This window comes from Typopeltis vanoorti, chromosome 18 (assembly GCF_054136105.1).
Source record: "Typopeltis vanoorti isolate ZY-2024b chromosome 18, IOZ_Tvanoo_1.0, whole genome shotgun sequence".
Classification (NCBI taxonomy): Eukaryota; Metazoa; Arthropoda; class Arachnida; order Uropygi; family Thelyphonidae; genus Typopeltis; species Typopeltis vanoorti.
The window spans coordinates 71884255-71897945 of record NC_143566.1 but is presented as its reverse complement, the minus strand read 5'-3'; the positions used below and the strand labels follow the sequence as shown (position 1 = coordinate 71897945).

The 13691-nt window shown below is 36.6% G+C and overlaps 1 protein-coding gene across 1 annotated transcript in view; it reads right to left on the bottom strand.

The window, feature by feature from the left end:
* The window catches only part of LOC150096792 (ankyrin repeat domain-containing protein 54-like), a 129551-nt gene that overhangs the window by 46209 nt on the left and 69651 nt on the right, over positions 1-13691 (bottom strand). The window lies entirely within an intron of this gene.

The following is a 13691-nucleotide window of genomic DNA, read 5'->3' as shown; positions in this document are numbered from 1 at the left end:
GAGACTTTTCTTATTCCTTGCCTCTTCTCTCCATGTGAATTTGTGACATTTTTATCTTGGAACATGGTGTTAGTAATAACCAGTCTATGTCCTGAGCAGAAATCCAACAGATATTTGCTATTATTATTAGCTTTGCTCTTTTCTCCAAATTTTCCCAAAATATTTTTGTATGTCCGACAATCATTTCCTACTCTGCTATTCAGATCCCCAACAAGGACCAACTTTTCCTTTTTCATTGTGTCAGTTGCTTTTTCTAAAGCATCAAAAAATCCCTCCACTTCTACCTTAGTAGAACCTTCTGTGGGACCACAGGCACAAATAAGTCTCATTGTCCAGTTCTCCATTCTCATATGTGCCCACATCACTCTACTTGAGACTGCCTGCCATTCAAGAAGATCAGCCTCGTATTTTGTGTCGAATACTATGGCTACTCCTTCTTTTCCTTGATTGTCATTGCCTGAATATAACATTTTGTATTTATTGCTCAGAAAGATCTCACCAGTTTTTGTCTTTTTTGTTTCAGTTACCCCTATTATGTCGATCTGGTACTTATCTATTTCCTCAGCTAGCTCCATTTCTTTGCCATTCAGGCTTCTTATGTTGATAGTACCAATCTTTAACTCTGGTGATGTTGAGTTGGGGTGTGTTTTCAGATTTGTTCCAGTAGCTGACTTTTCGCTGTTCGCCCTGGTTCCCTGGCAAAAACAACGGGGCCTTGTTTAACCGGGCGACGCCCCAGCCGGCATGAAATTTTGTCATGTTGTACCATCATTTTTTATTTTGGTTTAACCAATAAGAATACAATTTGGTCGGCTAAATCCCAAATTGCCAGCCCATCCTCTTTCGTTCAGTATCCAGGTAGATACCCAACAGGGTGCACCACGAGAAGGTGAGGATTGGACATTAGGTCAGAAGCCCCGGTCGGTTCTTCGCATTCTTTTAAAAGCTATGTGGAGGTCTCCTCTCAGTTATACAGCTTTAACCCTTAATCGCCCCCTGCTCTTAAAAACTCAGTATACAATTCTAGTCGTTTTATATGCAAGAGTTCTCTTTCATTTTTTAACATTTTTATTAGCATTCCATCAAGTCCAGGTGCCTTTCCATTTTTGTAAGTACATGTTTTACTTCACCATCTTTTGCCCACATATTCATTAGTTTTCAGTATCCTTTTCTCTATTGTTGTTCTCTATTACTTTCCCTTTATTTGTATATAATTCTTGATAAAATTTAGCCGTAATCTGCAATATGTTTGTTCTGTTTGTAATCAGTATTCCATTTTCATCTATTACATCTGTCATATAAACATTACCTGCATTATCAAGAAGGTTTCTTGTTTTCTTTAATAAATTTAGTTTAATCCTTTATCCAAGTGTAAGCAAACAAAGAGAGAGGTGGTGACGGAGGAGGTGAGAGAAGACGCGCCTTGGACAATGTTGTATGCAGATGACATCTTGCTATGTGCAGATTCAAAAGAAGAAGTGGCAGCCAAACTGGAAAGTTGGAGGAAAGTACTGGAAGAGAGAGTTATGAGACTGAGATTAGTATATGTGTTGCAAAGTGGATGGCAGCCAGGAGACAGATCTGGAGCTGGAAGGTCAGTGACTTTAGATTCTTAGGTTCAACAATGAAAGTGGATGGTGAGGTTGAGAAGGAAGTGGGATGCAGGATACAAGCAGGATGGAGGAACTGGAGAGAGATGGCTGGAGTGCTATGTGATAAGAGGGTGCCGATCAATCTTAAAGGCAAAATCTATAAGACAGTAATGAGGCCAGCTATGATGTATGCTATGGAAACTGTGGCCCTGAGGAAAAATAACATCAGCAGGATGGAGGTAGCAGAGATGAGAATGCTTAGGTGGATGTGCAGTGTGACCAGAAAGGATCGTCTGAGAAATGACTATGTGAGGGGAACAGTGAAAGTAGGAGCGAAGGTACAGGAGGCAAGGTTGAGATGGTTTGGTCATGTGATGAGGAGGGAGGACTAATATGTGGGAAGAAAGGTCATGCAGATGGATGTGCAAGGATGGAAGAAGTGTGGTTGGCCAAAGAAGAGATGGAGAGAGCTGGTAGAAGAGGACTTGAGGATGAAGAACTTGGATGTGGTGATAGCCCAAGACAGGAGGATGTGGAGGAGACTCATCATTAACAGCAATCCCACTTAAGTAGGACAAGCTGCAGAAGAAGAAGAATTCTTTATCCAAGTGTAAGCAAACAAAGTTTGCACCTGAAGTATCTTCAGGACTGAGGCAACTCCTCATAAAGGTGGACCAAGCTCTCATCACTCCTTGTCTTAGTATCTCCCATAATGCAAAGCACATCTCTTTGCGGACATATATAATGCTATGCACTAAGGGAAGGGTCACTACCAAGACAGGTTTTGACCTTTATTGAGGTCTCGTCAGACCCAGAGGTGGTGATACCAAGGTGGAAGCAATAGAGAAGTCATCTTTATCTATACGAGTTGCCAGAGTAATTTAATAATTAGGTGAGACACCTTTTGGCAACTTGTATAGGTAGAGATGAATTCTCCATTGATTCCACCTTGGTATCACCACCTCTCCTCTGGGTCTGGCTTCCACTGACGAGACCTTAATAAAGGTCAGAACTGGTCTGGGTAGTGACCCTTCCCTTAATGCATAGCATTATACATGTCCGCAAGGAGATGTGCTTTGCATTATGGGAGATACTAAGACAAGGAGTGATGAGAGCTTGGTCCACCTTTACTACAAGTTGCTTCAGTCCTGAAGATGCTTCAGGCACAAAATTTGTTTGCTTACACTTGGATAAAGGATTAAAACTAAATTTATTATAGTCTAACAAAGTGGAAAAAACTTCCAACATCTTGTTTTCTTTATACTGTTGTTATTTTCTATTGCTTTTCTTATCATTTCTGTATTGAAATATCTTATATCCTCTTTAATTACATTGTTTTGAAAAGTTCAGTATGGTCTATGTTTCTTACACCATGTGCATATCTTGTTTCATGTTTCTTCTTTTTTCTATTAGGTCTTTAGTTTCCCTTTTTTATTTCCATAAAAAAGGAAACTAAAAACCTAATAGAAAAAAACTGATCATGTTAGGACAAATGTATTTAGTTAGATACTGTGTTTGGTGCTACAATAAAACTGTTTTCCTTGCATGTATGCAGCATAGATGTAGTGGACATGGTTTTCAGTATGAAGGGCTATTTTCATTCCAGTTGTCTCTAATTACATTAATTGTTGCTAAATATAACACAAACTGTAAATGTCTTCTTCTTCCTTTTCCCTCTTTTTACCTTGCAGTGTCAGGGTTTTCTACTCATCTAACCGAAACCGTACTCAAGGATAAGTTAGTTAGCCTCTCTTAATGTATCCTATATCTGTAGAGGTGTTGAGTTCTGAAGGCCAGTTTGCCTGCTTGCAGGATGAAAAACGCCAGATAAACTGGGGAGAAAAACCCTGCAGTCCACACCCAAGACTGGCTAACTTGGCTATGCCTGAGAAAGATCCAAAGCTCCTCATGTCAGTGACAGGTTCGATTGAAGGAGTTGTCTGCTAACCGTGCAGACAACTGTCTCTGTACCGTATTTAGTGATACAATAAAGTTACTTGTTTTTCATGCTTCCGGAGTATGTCTGTTTGGGATGGGAAGCTTTTCACCATATAGAAATATTTTTATTCCACTAGTGAGCAAAAATTCACCTATTCCTGAATAAAAATGAATCCTTGTATGCATTATAAGAAGTGGACTGTATTGGTTGATCTCCAACAAAATACACATATGCAAGATATCTATTATTGATAAGAGAGAAGAGCTGCTGACAAAAAAGCACATGTAATAAAGGTATGATTTGCAAGAGAGTGAATAATTCCAATGCTGATCAGAAATTATTCGTGCATAGGATATATTGCCCTAATAAGTATTCCTAAAAAACATTTGATAATATTGACAAAATATAACATGGGCTGTCTTGGAATCCTATGGTGTGGACAATAAATTGATCCGCCTGCTGAAAGATATAAACAGCCAAGCACAAGCAAAAATCAGAATAGTAGGTGAGACTGGAGATTGGTTTGCCACAAGTCAAGGGGACTCAATATCGCCAATCATCTTCATCACACATCTGGGAAGAACACTAGATAAGATTAAAGAAGAAGGTGGAGGCATGAGAATAAACTAATTCTGCTTTGCAGATGACATCATCCTGATTGAAGAAGATGCAGCAAGGCTGGTACAGACATTGCAAACACCATACACAGAAGGAAAAAGATATGGACTAAATGTCAACTTTGAAAAAACAATGATATTCGGACAACAGGAGTTACTGAACAGAGTTATGATAGACAGATTTCAAATGGAAAATGTGGAAAAATTCACATATCTTGAATGCCACATGACTTGTACCCTCCCCCCCCAAAAAAAAAGAGAGAAAAATTAGAATAGCCAGAGCAACAACTATTTTAAAAGCCATGGTCAAAATAGGGAAGAGCTGAGCTATAAAGATGCAGACACTCAACTGCACATTGTAGAAACCTGTATCTTCAGCAGCATGCTCTATGGATGTGAGGCCTGGGTACTCCTGAGAGAATCTGAAAGGAGGATATTAGCATTTGAGAGGAAGTGCTATAGAATGATCTTGAAATAAGCTGGATACAGAAAGCGAACAATGAGGAAATCTACAGACGAATACAACCAAAAGAAAATAATCCAGAAAATAATCAAAAGGAAACTACGTCTATTTGGCCATATAGGTAGAATGAATGATGACAGAAAATTAAAAACGTTGCTGTTTGGAATGATTGAAGGAAAGAACAAAAGAGGAAGACCAAACAGAGAATGGGTCGATGACATCGTCAAATGGTGTGGAAACTCTATACACAAACTGAGTCATCTTGCACAAAATAGAATGCAGTGGGAGAATCATATCAAGATGGCAGCAGACACCTACGGGCACTGGACCCATGGTTGTTGATGATGATGAAGAATAAGTATTCCTAATAAGATTTATGTAAATATACTTCAGAAACAGCTAAGAAAAATTGTGCAAGAGAAGCTTGGTGAAGAACATGCTGGATTCAGGCTAAATAGAGGTTACCAGGATCAGATTTTCACTTGAAGACAAATAGTTCAAAAATCATAGGAATATGATCATCATCAAATTCCTGCCATGTACCCTCAAGGGGTGTACAGGATATGATAGTACTACATGAAAAAAATTACATCATTACTAACTTCCTGTCTACAATTTTCCTCCAAATCAGTCTGTTACTTGTCAAGACTCCAACATTATCAGATCTTATATTTCTATCGTCTAAGGCACTTTGTATCGTATCAATCCACCTATATCTTGGTCTTCCTCTGGGTCGTTTTGCTGCCAAACTGGCAGAGAACACTTGTTTTGCTAATCTTTCCTCTCCCATTCTGTTTAAGTAACAATACCACCTGAGATTAGCTCTGCTAACACATTCCTGGATGCTGGCAATGTCAAGTTCTTTCCTAATATCCTCGTATTTAATATGATATTGCCATTGATGCCATCTGTTCACACCTATAATCTTTCTCAGGACTCTCATATCTGTGGGGTCTAGTCTTTGGTCAAGTGTTTTACTTCTGACCCAGCTCACAGATCCATAAGTTAAAACTGGTTTGAACACTGTCTTGTATACAGCTAATTTAGTGTTCCGACTAATTTCTCTCTTATTCCATATGAATTTATTCAATTGACTTCCTACTATACCAGCTTTGCTGATTCTGTTTCTATATTTAATTTACCATCTTCAGTAAAAATCGTGCCTAAGTAGATGAAATGTTTTACTTGTTCCACAGGTTCTCCATTCACAACACAGTTGACATTTTCAATGATTCTGCCTATTTTCATTGTCTTTGTCTTTTTATTGCTGACCTTCATACCATATCTATTACAACAGCTATTCAATTTAGTCAGAGAATCTTGCAGACTTGTAGTGGATTTATTTAGAAGTATAACATCATCCGCATAAATTAACATCTCCAATTTTGATATCATGTTTAATACCACTTTCCTTCATAATGTGATCCATGTAGATAATGAATAACAGAGGGGATAATGTACATCCTTGTCTGACACCAGATTTAACATTAAACCATCTTCCTGTACTTCCTTCAATTCTAACTGCTGACTTACAACTCAAATAAAGACTAAATATTGCTTGATATAATGCCCCACTGACACCATATAACTGCAGTGTATTGAATAGCTTCTCTCTTTGTACCTTGTCATATGCCTTTTCCAAATCGACAAAACTTAAATACAGATCTTTGTTATATTCCCATGCTTTCTCGACTATTTGTCGTAAAGTGAAGATCTGATCCTGACAGCCTCTATTTGGCCTGAATCCAGCTTGTTCTTCATCAAGCTTTTCTTCCACAATTCTTCTCAACCGTTTCTCAAGTATACTTGCATAGATCTTGCCAGGAACACTCAGTAGGGAAATACCTCTGTAATTTTCACATTCAGTTTTAATTCCCTTTTTATATATGGGTACTATGAGAGCTCTACTCCAATCATCGGGAATTCGTCCCTCTGTACAGGCTTTCTGAACTATGTAGTGCAGCCACTGCAAGACTCTTATACCACCATACTTCAGCATTTCTGGTCGAATATCATCTACTCCTGCTGCCTTTCCACATTTCAAGCCTTTGATGGCTTTTACTACTTCAAGTATGGATATGTATTCCTGACTGCATGCCTGGTCAGTGTTTTTTACCACTATGTTGTCACCATTGCTTGTTTCATTTAGTAGTTTTTCAAAGTAATTACTCCATACTTCAAGGATATCTTTTTCTCCAGTTTTCATGTCACCTTTATCATCTCTAACTTGTTTTACAGCACTCTTTCCTCCATTCTTAAGCTTCTTCAACAAGCTCCAGAATATTTTGTCACCTTCTTGATATTTATTTTCTATGTTCTTGCCAAAGTCGTCCCATGACTTTTGTTTAGCTAGTTTTACACAGTGTTTCCCTTTCTCACATTTGTCTCTGTATTCTCTAAGAACAAAAGCTGACTTATTTGTCAGGAACTTTTGATATGCTTTCTTCTTTTCCTTCACTGCCTCTTTAACTTCTTGTGTCCACCATGGAGTTCTAATTTTTCTATCCTTGCAGACAACTTCACCACATGCATCTCTCTAGGTGAATCAATCAGGGCTTTTTTCAAGGCTTGTCACTGAATCTCCAAGGTTTGATTCCTGTTCTCAAACTCCAATAATCTTTGTGTATTTTAGTCTACAGTTCACATCTGAGAGCTGCTCAACTTTTATTCGCTTTAAAACTTTCTTACATGTTATTCTTTTCAATATGAAATTCAATTTTATCCTGCTCAAGACTAAATAGTGATCACTTCCAATTTCAAATCCTCTGTACACTCTGGTGTCCTGGGAGAAAACGTCATTATCAACAATAACATAGTCAATGAGACTTTTCTTATTCCTTGCCTCTTCTCCCCATGTGAATTTGTGCACATTTTTATGTTGGAACATGGTGTTAGTAATAACCAGTCCATGTCCTGAGCAGAAATCCAACAGATATTTGCCATTATTATTAGCTTTACTCTTTTCTCCAAATTTTCCCAAAATATTTCTGTATGTCTGACAATCATTTCCTACTCTGCTATTTAGATCCCCAACAAGGACCAACTTTTCCTTTTTCATTGTGTCAGTTGCTTTTTCTAAAGCATCAAAAAATTCCTCCACTTCTACCTAGTAGAACCATAGGCACAAATAAGTTTGATTGTCCAGTTCCCCATTCTCATATTTGCCCACATTACTCTACTTGAGATTGACTGCCATTCAAGAAGATTAGCCTCGTATTATCATCATCATCATCAATTTCCTGATATGTACCCTCAAAGAGTGTTCAGAGGATTTGTATATAAGTTTTGTAGATCTGGAAAAGGCATGTGTCAAGGTGCCAAGAAAAGAGATGTTGAAAATGCCACAGTTATATGGTGTAAATGGGACATTATATCAAGCAAAACATAGCCTATATCAGAGTTATAATTCAGCAATTAGAATAGAAGGAGACATAGGAAGATGGTTTGATGTAAATCAGACCATCTTCCTATATCTCCTTCATCTATACGGATCACATTATGAAGGAAAGTGGTATTAAACTGGATATCAAAATTTAAGATGTTAATCCTGGCTGCTCACTTTATGTAGGTGGTGATGTTATACTTCTAAATAAATACAGTACAAGTCTACAAGATTCTCTGACTCAACTGAATAACTTATAATAGATTTGGTATCAAAATCAGCAATAAAAAGACAAAGACAATGAAAACAGGCAGAAACATTGAGAACATAAACTGCATCCACAATAGAAAAACTATAGAAGAAGTAAAACATTTCAGCTATTTAGGCACAATTTTTAGTGAAGATGGTAAATTAAATATTCAAATAGACAACAGAATTAGCAAAGCTTGTATGGCAGGAAGTCAGCTGAATAAACGTATATGAAAGATAGAAATTAGTTAAAACACTAAACTAGCTATAAACAAGACGGTGTTCAAGCCAATTTTAACTTATGGATATGAGAGCTGAGTTAGAAATAAAACACTTGATCAAAGATTGGAGACCAGAGAGAGAGAGAGTTCTAAGAAAGAGTATGGGAGAGGACAGATAGCATTAATGGGATATATTAAAATTGAGGATATTAGAAAAGAACTTGACATTGTTAGCAGAGCTAATCTCAGGTGGTATAGTCACTTAAACAGAATAGAAAAGATTAACAAACCAAAAAAACAAAGTAAAATAGAAATAAATACACATAGCAAGCACAACAAATTATATAAGATGATTTGCTGCTTTATCAACCTGCAGATATGCCTGCCACACCTAGATGAATCACTTGACTTGATCAACATTAGTAGCTCACTGAATTAGCCACTCTCTATAGTTATTTACTGAGCTAACAATGTATACAGCTATTTATTATTGGTTATTTAATTATATTTCATAAATAAATCTTTCCTTCTCCTCATAAGAATTTTTTTTTTAATTATGTCCATCATAAATGAAAACATGTGTAGAGTTTATAGGATCAGATGTAACTGGCTCCAGCTCAGTAACTTATTGGGAAGATATAATATCACAACTCTCAGGGGCTCACATTGGTGAGTATGGGCATGGCAAACCCGAGATACCCAAGCTAGACATGATCTTACTTCATACAATATATACTTGGTATATCATATCTGGAGACTGGTCTTCTACTCTTCTTTCCCTCTACTCTTTCTTACTTCTTACTCCCCCCCCTCCCCCAGTGCTATTAGAGCAACTCGAGGGGAAGGGGGCGACTCTTTCATTAGGCCTATTCGTTAAACATAAATATAGACAAAACAAAAATTATGCAAATAGGAAAAAGAAGCACCAATCTGAAAATTGAAATTGATAGTAAGAATCTAGAGTAGGTAGAAAACTTCACCTACCTTGGAGGAGTTATTGAGTACAATGGTGAAATTATAAAAGATATAAACAGACGAATCAGTCAAGTATCCCAAACTTTTGGATGACTTAGTAAAATATGGAAGGCAAGAGACATCAAACAAGTAACAAAAGTAAGAATCTATGAAACAATGGTACCCCCAATACTCCTTTATGGAAGTGAATGCTGGAATCTCAAAAAGGCTGAAGAGAAAAAATTATTAGTTACTGAAATGGGTTGGCTAAGAAGATTACTTGGAGTATCTCTGTTGGATCAACTAAGAAACGAAGACATAAGGAAACGACTAAAACAAGAAATAACAATAATAGACAAAATCCAAGAAAGAAGAATGCGATGGTTTGGCCATGTGACCAGAATGGGAACAGAAAGACTACCATCTAAACCCCTGAATACAATGATGGAAGGTAAAAGAGCCAAAGGATGGCCCAGAATTAGATAGATAGACAAAATAAAAGAGGACCCGAAAATCAAATCACAACAAGTGACACCAAACTGGACAGAATTGTTCGGACTCTCCCGGGACAGACGTTAGTGGAAAGAGTTCATTCGGCCTCATCATCATCCACATAGATGATGGAAGAGAGAAGCAGAAGAAGAAATTATTAATAATTCATTTTCCAGTAATGAAAGTATTTATTCATACCTGTTCTCCTTCACTTTTATCTCTGTTATTTTCACATGGCTTATTAAGATTGGTCACATATTTTGTCTTTTATAATGATGTGATATGTCAACTATACTAACCAAATATAGCAGTCCTTAGTTATCATTTTCTAATATCTAAGAAGACTGAAATATAAAATTTGACACTGCTGGAAACCTGACAGATAACAGACTAATTGCGCTTGCTCTAGTTCTGCCATATGTGATGTCTTTTTTATGTTTTTCTAGAAGTAATTCAATGGATTTTTCAGTATGACCAAAATAAGGCATGTTGCAGTTGCACCAAATATGGTAAATCATTTGGTGTAACTGCAATGTGCCTTATTAAACACTCAGTCGAACCACATCTTCAATACTGCTGATGCTAATAACAAAAACTATTGTTCACTCAGCCATGTGGGACAAATAGGAAAACATCTTTCAATGCTATGATGAACTGGAGATAAAAATTGTAGGATCTAAAGAAATTGTCCTCAATCAAGTACATCTCAATACTAACCTCAGCTATAATCTTTCAGACTGTCATTGCACTGCAATCAAACTATGGCATTCACGAGACCTTGAATGCATGTGCACACCCAACAACAAAGAGATACATGGAACACCTTCAAATGTTAATACATCAGCATTTTAATGTACAGATTTTTTTTCCCCCTCTAACCTTGTTTGTTGGTATTTCTCTCATGTTATACACCCAATGAAGTCTTCTAAGAAGATGAAACTAGTTGTGTGGTTTATTTAAAATAAAATAGTATTTCAATTTCTCTCTCTCTTGCAGCTTATAGTAATTTAATTAGTTTCAAATATATATATATATCAGAAATTTGACAATGATGATATTTTCCTGTCTTCAAAGACAGGAAAATATTATTCAAGTTCCGAAAAAGAAATAAAAATGTTTCTCAATTAAGGAGGCTCAAATGAACCATGTGAAGTTTTATTATTTATTTATTTTTTACGCGACTACCATCCAAAACCCAATCCCAATCCCAATGGCTTTAACAGGCCTTTAAGGCCCAAAACCTTCCAAGTATACTTGGATTTCGTAACCGAAATACGAGGATAGAATGGTCACTCCTATGCCTCAAGGTATTCTTGGCTGTAGATTCGTGTGTGTTCACGGGGCCGGTTTGCCTGCTTGCGGGATGAAAAACACCAGATAAACTGGTGGAAAAAACCTACTGCCCGCGCCCAAGACCGGCTAACTTGGCTATGGCTAAGGAAGATCCTTCAGCTCCTCACGTCTCCGACGGGAATCGAACCTAGGACACTCCTTCCCCAGTCATATGGTTGTGAAGTGCAAAGCCACTAGGCTAACCGTGCGGACACCATCCAAAACAGGTTGTTGTAAATCTACAGTACATCAGTGCTATGGATGGACTAAGGATTCTGATTTTTTTCTATTGTGATTATCTATTTTGTTTTATGAATTTTTGTAATTTTTTTTATTCATTTTTTTTCACATAGTTTGGAAATCCTTCTCTAGAGACCAAATGTGGAATAGTGATCTCCTACATGAAATTGTGGTGGAAGATGAAATTATGTTTATGATGTTTGTGATTATCTGAAGATAACCACAAACACCCATGGTGGGATTCAAACCTGCAGCCTGCTGGTTGGCAAGAAGATATGCTAAACACTTATCCAATGACGCCAGCAAAACTGCCTGAAAAGCAAATATGAAATAACAGGAAACATCTCAAAGCTTTTTTTCTGAAAATTGTGGATTATAAAATTTCAATTTTCTTCTTTGCCGTTTAGTTTTTAATTTAAATTTAAATAACTTATGCAGTTCAAAAATTCATTCACTTTATTATCCAAAATTTCTGCGGTTAATGACTAATTAAATGACTGTATTCCACGTCTATATTCACAATGAAATGTTACAAGTAAGAACTATTACTATTTCAGTAAGAATACCACTGAAAGCAGTAATATTTATTTTGTAAATACTGCTCTCAATGAAAAAAAACAATCTGGCTAACCTGTAATGAGCTGCATTTTTGAATTTCTGAAGATATAACTAGGATATAATTTCAAATGAGATTAGCACAAAACTGATCAAAACATGCTTTGCTTAGATAATGCAAATAGTTCGTTTGGAGAACTGACAGGACTCATGTTATTTCAAAAACACAGTTGATCTGTCATCCAACTGGTTTTAAACTAATGGCCTCTTCAGAAAGTGGGAGAAGTCTGCTTTAAACATCATTCACCAATATCTACCCACATTGACTATTAAATTTAAATATTTAGGTTTATGCGCTGGTTTAATCTTATTATTAGGTTTAATGGAATGAATACAGCACAGAGAAACAATTGAAGACAAGTTTAATGGATCTATATTTCGTCTCGGTCACAGACACAACATTAGGGACACAATCTTAAAGTTGTAAAAGCACAAACAAAACTATAATTTAAAAAAAATTAAAATAAAAGCATAAAGTCCTATGAGAAGCACCCACTGTGGGTGTTGTTGGACCAGAGACCTAAATTCAAGTTTTTCAAATCTGCTGCCGATTCTAAAAAAAGTTTTCAAGTTCATATTTGTTGGAGTGAAGTTATAGTTACTTTCAACAAATACCTAATCTAACTAGGAAAGAGTATCCACCTTTTAATCTTCTTCATCAAAATCAAGAAATTCATCTCCAGAGCTAAATAAGAGACACTTGAAACCTCTTCTAAATCAGAATCTGAGTCCTCATACAACAAATTGTCCTCTGTACCATCCAGTGCATTACTAATTCCACACTTCTTAAATGATTTAACCACTGTCTCAGTTTTCACAGCATCCCATGAAACTTTGACCCACTCACAAACTTGCGAAATGCTAGGCCTCTTCCTTCTTCCTGATGGTGTAACCAAAAACCCAAAATCTGAAGACTGCATCCAGTAGTCTTCTGGATGCAGTGTTCCACTTCTCCTTCATAAATCCCTGAAATGGTTTTTTAATACAGACATCTAAAGGTTGAAGCTGACTAGTTAGACCTCCTGGAATTACAGCTAACTGAGTTTTCAATTCCTTGAGTTTATTTTAAGCATCTTCTATTCTGTGAAAATGAAACTTTCACAGTTCCCATAGTATCAGGGCAGGCTTCTTCAACAGTCTGCCAGACCAAATGTTATCTATCCATAACTGGAATACTAGAATGTATTCCAGTAACTGGAATACTCTCACACACCAAAAGGAAGCAAGAAAGAAATCGCGTAACTCGGAACAGAAAATTTCCAGAAATGAAAGTAATAAAAAACTGCGCATCGGTGTATAAGACGCACCCTATTTTTCAGACCTCTTTTCAAAGAAAAAAAGTGCGTCTTATATGCCGGCAAATATGGTATATCTCAGATATGAAATTATTTTAACTTTTCTGTGTCTTTTTCTCACTTCTCTTTTAGCTGTGGGTTTCTTTCTGTTATATTCAATCTTATCTAAATTGATTTGGTCAATAAATACTTGGAAGCATTTCTTTTTCATTTTATAATCTCAGAAATATCTTCATTCTGCTGTGTTAAAAGGTGCTATGTCTTCTTTTCTGCCCAAACAGTTTTAATATTTCACAGATA